We start from the raw sequence: 8,450 nt of genomic DNA, 5'->3' as shown, positions 1-8,450 counted from the left end.
TGTAACATCCTAGAAAAATGAAAAAAAGTTCAAAAAACAATGCCAACATAAAGTAAACATATGGGAAATGTTAACTAGTAACTATTTTGTGTGGTATTACTATCTGTTTTACAAGCAGATACATTTAAATTGATCAAAATGCACATTTTTGAAAAAAAATTCTAGAATTTTGTGTTTTTCACAAATAAACACTGAATGTATCGACCACATTTTACCGCTAACTTAAAGTGCAATGTCTCATGAAAAAATAATTTTAGAATCGTTTTAAAAAAATAAAAGCATTCAAAAGTTATTACCACATAAATTGACAGATGTCAGATTTGAAAAAATTGTCTTGATCCATAAGCCCAAAATAGGCTGTGTCCTTAAAGGTTTAATTGTGAAATCACGCTGTGTTTAAATTTGTGGCCGCAGCTCCTTTAACCCCTTTAGGACACAGCCTGTTTTGGCCTTGTGGACACATGATTTTTTCAAATCTGACATGTGTCACTTTATGTGGTAAAAAATCCGGAATGCTTTTACCTATCCAAGCGATTCTGAGATTGTTTTCTCGTGACATATTGTATTTTATGTTAGTGAAAAAATTTGGTCGATAAATTCAATATTTATTTGTGAAAAACTTCAAATTTTAGCAAAAATGTGCAAAAATTTGCGTTTTTCTCAATTTTAATATATTTGCTTGTAAAACAGATAGTAATACCACACAAAATAGTTACTAGTTAACATCCCCCATATGTCTACTTTATGTTTGCATCATTTTTTTTCACGTACTTTTATTTTTCTAGGTCGTTACACGGCTTAGAACTTTAGCAGCAATTTCTCATATTTTCAATAAAATTTCAAAAGGCCATTTTTTCACGGACCAGTTCAGTTCTGAAGTGGCTTTGAGGGCCTTATATATTAGAAAGTCCCCATAAATCACCCCATTTTTAAAACTGCACCCCTCAAGGTATTTAAAACCACATTCAGAAAGTATTTTAACCCTTTAGGCGTTTCACAGGAATTAAGGCAAAGTAGAGGTGACATTTACAAATTTCATTTTTTTTGCCGAAATTCATTTGTAATAAAAAAAAAATCTGTAACACAGAAGGTTTTACCAGAGAAACGCAACTCAATATTTATTGCCCAGATTCTGCAGATTTTAGAAATATCCAACATGTGGCCCTAGTGTCCTAATGGACTGAAACACAGGCCGCAGAAGCAAAGGAGCACCTAGTGGATTTTGGGGCCTCCTTTTTTTAGGAATATATTTTAGGCACCATGTCAGGTTTGAGGAGGTCGAAACCCCCAAAAAGTGACCCCATTTTGGAAACTACACTCCTCAAGGCATTTTTCTAGGGGTATAGTTAGCATTTTGACCCCACAGTTTTTTTGCAGAATTTAGTGGAATTAGTCTGTGAAGATGAAAATCACCTATTTTTCTGTGGAAACATAGAATTTTTTAATTTTTACAAGGAATAAAGGAGAAAAAGCCGCCCAACATTTGTAAAGCAATTTCTCCCGATTACGGCAATACCCCATATGTGGTCGTAAACTGATGTTTGGACCCACAGCAAGGCTCAGGAGGGAAGGAGCGCCTTTTGGATTTTAGAGCGCAGATTTTGCTGAATTGGTTTTCAGTGCCATGTCGGGTTTGCAATGCCCCGAAGGGACCAAAACAGTGGAAACCCCCCAAAAGTGACCCTATTTTGGAGTCTACACCCCTCAAGGACCAAAAAACAGCGATTTTGGCGCTTTAAATTCTTTATTTATTACTGCGTTCACCGTGCGCAATAAATTACGTTTTAATTTATTCTGCCCATCGGTACGATTACGCCGATACCATATGTGTATAGTTTTTTTAAAGTTTTGCAGCGTTTGCACAATAAAATTACGTTTCTATAAAATAATTTATTTTCTGAGACACGCTATTCTGAGCCGTAACTTTTATTTTTTCGTCAAAAAAGCTGTGGGAGGTCTTGTTTTTTGCGGGACGGGTTGTAGTTTTTATTGGTACCATTTTGGGGTAAATGCGACTTTTTGATCACTTTTTATTCTATATCTTGGGAGGGGTGGTGACCAAAAAATAGCGATGCTGACAGTTTTCCGTTTATTTTGTTTGCGGCGTTCACTGTGCGGAAAAATGAACATTATAGTTTCATAGTTTGGGTCATTACGAACACGGTGATACCAAATATGTGTACTTTTTTTAACGTTTTCATTTTTCTGTAATAAATGACTTATTATAGGAAAAAAACAACTTATTTTTACACTTTTATAAAACATTTTTATTAACTTTTTTTTACTTTTTACACTTTATATTTTTGTTTATTAACTTTTTTTTAACTTTTTACACTTTCTTTTTTTGACCTGCAGCTCTGATCGCTGCTAGAATACATTACACTACCTAGGTAGTGTAACGTATTCCAACTGTCAGTGTGACGCCACAGTCACTCTGACAGTTGGTCTACGAGGATCAGCAGAGACTGATCCTCATAGGCTGACATACATGGCAGACTTGGGGGCCGTTGTTTGGCCCCCGGGTGCCATCACAAGCATCAGAAGCCCCCACGATTGCATGGGGGCTGCTGATGCGCTACAAACCCGCTACATGCGGAGATCGCAATCGAGCCCCGTATGTAACAGGTTAATTGCCGAAATCAGCGGCAATGAGACGCTGATCGGCAACACTGGAGTGTCAGCTGTCGGGGACAGCTGATCTCCAAGTTCCCGATGCACACTGTCGCCGACAGTGTGCCATCGGGAACGACACAGTGACTTCCTGTCACTCTGACAGGAAGCCTATCAGGACCAGCTGAAGGTTGGTCCTGATGGGCTTCCGTCCATGGCAGACCCGGAAGCCATAGTAACTATCGGCAAACCCCGCGATTTCGGACCGGGGTCTGCTGATATGTTAGAAACCCCCAAAATTTGGCGATTGCACCTGATCGCCGAATTTAAGGGGATAATCCGCCGAAACCAGCGGCAAAGGACCGCTGGTCGGCAAGAGTGGAGTGTCAGCTGTCGGCGACAGCTGACCTCCCGGTTCCCGGTGCACGCTGTCGCCGACAGTGTGCACCGGGAAAAACTCAGTAACTGTACGTCCTCGTGCGGGAAGTAACCTCCCGCAACGACGGACAGTTACGTCCTGGTGCGGATAGGGGTTAACACATCGCCTCAGTGCTCATCCAGAAAGACAGTCCCAGGATGAGATGGCCGATGCAGGGGCAATCTTCCTGGATGAGCGCTGAGGCGATGAGTTGAAGGAGCAGCGGCCAGCAGTGTAACAACAGCGTGATCTCGCGATTGAAGTTGAGCCTACACTGTGCAGGGGAGAAGCTGTATGACGCTGATTGGACAGCATCATACAGACAACACAAACACCGCCCACAAAGAAAGAGCAGTGGTACGCCTTTTTTGGCTAGAATAGCCTCATTTGCATATTTAGAAAAAAAACAACTTTCAAAATAATTAACGTTTTGGGAAACAATTTTCAGCGTGACAGCGCCTATTAGATTAGTTAGGAGATTGGGTTTTTCTAAACTAGTGGCAGATCCTTTTTAAAGTGTACCTAACTTTTTAGGGGACTTTTCAGAATAAGCTGTCATGTGTACATGAGGAATAGCCCTACTGTATTTCTGGCCATTATATGCATGTGGTGTTAGCAGTTTTCCCTTCTGCAGGCTCTGTCTCAATGCTAGTGAGCAGAGCCTAATGGCTATCATGTCTTCTGTACACTGCATACGAAAAGAAGAGAATCCTGCTCTCCTATCTCTAATTATAACATATAAAATAGCTGCAGCAGAATGGAGGGGAATATACAGCAGTAATAAGTAGTGTAGCTGAGAATCTAGCCCTGGAGTGACATAGAAAGCTTACCATCACATCTATGTCTCTCTGTTCTTGCTTTCTCACCCTTCTCACCCCTCCATTGACTTACATTCAGCAGGGGATGGACAGCAGATTACAGGAAGGGAGACAACCAGTGACAGATAACTTCACACAAAAATTGTATGGCTAAAAGAACAAAATTTTAACAGTAAGTAAACCACATGTCCATTTAACCATGTTCCCACGTTGAGTGGCTGGGTGTTCTTTCTGCTACTGGTAGGCCCCTTACCCTCTGGCATCAGTAAGTGCAGGATTGATGTGGCAGGGGGGACTGGTCGCAATTGCAATCGATGAGACCCCTATAGCTATGCCGCTGATATATACTACCCTATACTATATTATGTATTATATTACAAAAGCAGTATTTCTGTCAGAAATAGATGTAGAGTTTGCACTGTGTGAACAAGGCCCAAGGGTGGAATAACATGCGGCAGATTTTGTTGCAGAAATTTCTACGACTGAAAATAAATTTAATTAATCTGAATGGGGTTGTTTTAGCAGCAGGTGCATGGATTTCTGCAAATTCTATTCATATGAATAGAACTGATTTTCAGTCACAGGAATGAATGAAACAAAATCTGCCGCATGCAACTGCACTCCCAGGCTATATGCACATGTTGCGTGTTTTGCTATGGAAAATACGCAGCAAAACCATAGGAAAGTGCAAGAAATTGTCTTTTCGTTTTCTCGGTACGGTTTTTTATGTTTTGATGCGTAAATCATGGTGTTTTCATGTGGCGTGTTTTGGTGCGATTTTCCACTGCACTAGGCAGATAGAATTCGCAAGCGGAAACGCAAGATAAATTGACATGCTGCAGATATTAAAATCTGCACCGCAGGTCAATTTACGTGGGGGAAAATACTGCAGCGTGTACATGAGATTTCCTGGAATCTCATTGTCTATGCTGGTACTGTATTACGCTGCAGTTTTGCCGCACGCATATGCGAGCGACAAAACCGCACGTAATACGGATTGTGTGCATTGACCCTCAGGCCTTCTTCACACACAGAATGTTTCTGGTAATTTAATTTACATCTATAATTGCTTCTAAAAACGCCAGCGTTATTAGGCGACATTCAGTCATGGCAGAATTGCTGTTGAATTCCGCTGCGGACAGTCCGCAGTGGAATTCTGCAGCAGCCGTTTTTTTACATTTGTTTCTATACAATTTTAGAAAACTTAGTTCAGACATTGTGGAAAATAAGGGCATGACCACACGTGGCGGATTTCCTCCGCAACTGTCCGCATCAATGCCGCACAGAATCTGCGTTGCAGATTCTGCTGCGGATCTGCACAAAATGTGCAGTAAATTGATGCGGACTAGCTGCTGCGGACTGCGGGAAAAGTGCTTCCCTTCTCCCTATCAGTGCAGGATAGAGAGAAGGGACAGCACTTTCCCTAGTGAAAGTAAACTAATTTCATACTTACCGGCCGTTGTCTTGGTGACGCGTCCCTCTTTCGGCATCCAGCCCTACCTCCCTGGAGGACGCGCCAGTCCATGTGACCGCTGCAGCCTGTGCTTGTCCTGTGATTGGCTGCAGCCGTCACTTAGACTGAAACGTCATCCTGGGAGGCCGGACTGGAGACAGAAGCAGGGAGTTCTCGGTAAGTATGAACTTATATTTTTTTACAGGTTGCTGTATATTGTGATCGGTAGTCACTGTCCAGGGTGCAGAAACAGTTACTGCCGATCGCTTAACTCTTTCAGCACCCTGGACAGTGACTATTTACAGACGTCTCCTAGCAACGCTCCCGTCATTACGGGAGCCCCATTGACTTCCTCAGTCTGGCTGTAGACCTAGAAATACATAGGTCCAGCCAGAATGAAGAAATGTCATGGCAAAAAAGCAAGACGCATCCGCAGCACACATAACATGTGCATGACAGCTGCGGACTTCATTGCGGAACTTAGAATCTCCATTGAAGTCAATGGAGAATTTCCGCCATGAGTCCGCCACTGCTCCGCAACAGACAGAGCATGCTGCGGACACCAAATTCCGCTCCGCAGCCTATGCTCCGCAGCGGAATGTTACGCATCGTCTAAACGAACACTTCTAAATAGAAGTGGAAGTCAATGCAGAAACGGCTCCGCTGCGGATTAACGCTGCGGAGTGTCCGCAGCGGAATTTAAGTGAAATTCCGCCACGTGTGAACCCAGCCTAACTGTGCGGAATTTAGGCTGCGGTGCAGAATTTTCCCTCCGCAGCATGCTCATTATTTTGTGGAGAAGAAGCGGAATCTCACTGTGGATTTCCGCCTTTGCAATGCAAAAACTGAAATCTGTGGCAAGTCCGCTGTGATATCTGCTACGTCTGAATTAACTGTCAAATATGCAAATTTTGGTGCAATTCGTTGCGTAATTGCCCCGCATATGCACAAACATTTGCAGCGGATAAATTCTGCCACGTGAGAACGTGGCCTTAAAATAAAACAAATAAAGAAGAGGAAACCGCAGCACTCCAGTAGAAAAATAAGAATCCTTTATTCACCAAAGCATCACCTGCAACATTTCAACCCTCACAGGGTCTTTGACAAGCATGCTGTAAGGGTTGAAACGTTGCAGGTGATGCTTTGGTGAATAAAGGGTTCTTATTTTTCTACTGGAGTGCTGCGGTTTCCTCTTCTTTATTTGGATCTGCTGTTTCCCCTGGACTGGGATTATTTGCTGCGAGCATCCTCCCAAAATTTGCATTTAAATTGGGTCCATCCTGCTCTATTGCTGGCTGTGCTGATGATATCTTCTGTCTATCTTAAAATAAAACACTCATTTTTATGGCATTTTAGTGGCCTTTTTAATTTGGTGTCAATTTGTACATGTTTTTTATGCCATTTTTGAAGACCTATAGAGAGGCCTATGAAAAAAATGTCAAACACCATGCAGAGCATGCTGCGTTTGGAAAAAAAACACCACAAAATTGCCTCAATTACGTCACAAACCGAAACACAGATGCGTGTTTAGTGCGTTTTATATTTCACTATAGACTTCAATGTTACATCTGACGGCACTAAAAAATTCATAGAAAAACAGTTAAAAACACCAATAGAAATGCCACAAATAACATATAAATGCAACAAAACGCTGTCTGTGAATCCAGCCTGAGGGTAGGAACACACACTGCGGATTTTCCGCAACGGATTTAATTTCGGAAGCTCCGCAGTGTAGTACAGTAGCAACAGTGTGGATGAGATTTAAACAAATCTTATCCACACACAGCGGAAAAATCTGCTTAGAAACCGTTCATAAATTGACCTGCGGAGCAGTTTTTAGGGCGGGTTCACACATAGCGGAATTTCACTTAAATTCCGCTGCGGACACTCCGCAGCGTTAATCCGCAGCGGAGCCGTTTCTCCATTGACTTTCACTTTAATTTAGCAGTGTTCGTTTACACGATGCGTACAATTCCGCTGCGGAGCATAGGCTGCGGAGCGGAATTTGGTGTCCGCAGCATGCTCTGTCTGTTGCGGAGCAGTGGCGGACTGGTTGCGGACTCATTGCGGAATTTCTCCATTGACTTCAATGGAGAGTCAAAATTCCGCAATGAAGTCCGCAGATCTTATGTGTGCTGCGGAGCGTATTGTTTTTACTACCATGACATTTCTTCATTCTGGCTGGACCTATGTATTTCTAGGTCTACAGCCAGACTGAGGAAGTCAATGGGGCTCCCGTAATGACGGGAGCGTTGCTAGGAGACGTCTGTAAATAGTCACTGTCCAGGGTGCTGAAAGAGTTACGCGATCGGCAGTAACTGTTTCTGCACCCGGGACAGTGACTACCGATCTCAATATACATGTATCTGTAAAAAAAAATATAAGTTCATACTTACCGAGAACTCCCTGCGTCTGTCTCCAGTCCGGCCTCCCAGGATGACGTTTCAGTGTAAGTGACGGCTGCAGCCAATCACAGGCCAAGCACAGGCTGCAGCGGTCACATGGACTGGAGCGTCATCCAGGGAGGTCGGGCCGGATGCCGAAAGAGGGACGCGTCACCAAGACAACGGGCGGTAAGTATGAATTTCTTTGACTTTCACTAGGGAAAGTGCTGTCCCTTCTCTCTATCCTGCACTGAATAGGGAGAAGAGAAGCACTTTTCCTGCAGTCCGCAGCGGCCAGTCCGCATCAATTTTCTGCACATTTTGTGCAGATCCGCTGCAGAATCTGCAACGCAGATTCTGTGCGGCATTGATGCGGACAGTTGCGGAGGAATTCCGCCATGTGTGGTCATGCCCTTAATCCGCATCACGTCAATTAATGCTGCGGAATCGCTGCTCTTCTGTTGCAGGTTTTGATATAAGGAAATAGGCCTAAACACACAATGAAAACTATATAATATACCAGGACACAAACCGGAAAATAAGCAGGCATGCATATCAAGCAATTAATCAGCAGAACCTTATATACTATTTGCAAAATATATGTGTAACTATATCTAGAGCTCCAGCAATGATAATTCAGCATTACGATATAAAAATTGTTCTTAGAAATGTGTTCCATATCAGTATGGAAAACTCTGACACTGAGCTATAGTAAGTGCAGTATCAGGGCAGCAAAAAATATTTTCGCACTAGAGCTTGACATCAGA

Source organism: Rhinoderma darwinii, chromosome 2 (assembly GCF_050947455.1).
Source record: "Rhinoderma darwinii isolate aRhiDar2 chromosome 2, aRhiDar2.hap1, whole genome shotgun sequence".
Classification (NCBI taxonomy): domain Eukaryota; kingdom Metazoa; phylum Chordata; class Amphibia; order Anura; family Rhinodermatidae; genus Rhinoderma; species Rhinoderma darwinii.
This window is presented reverse-complemented; position numbering follows the sequence as displayed.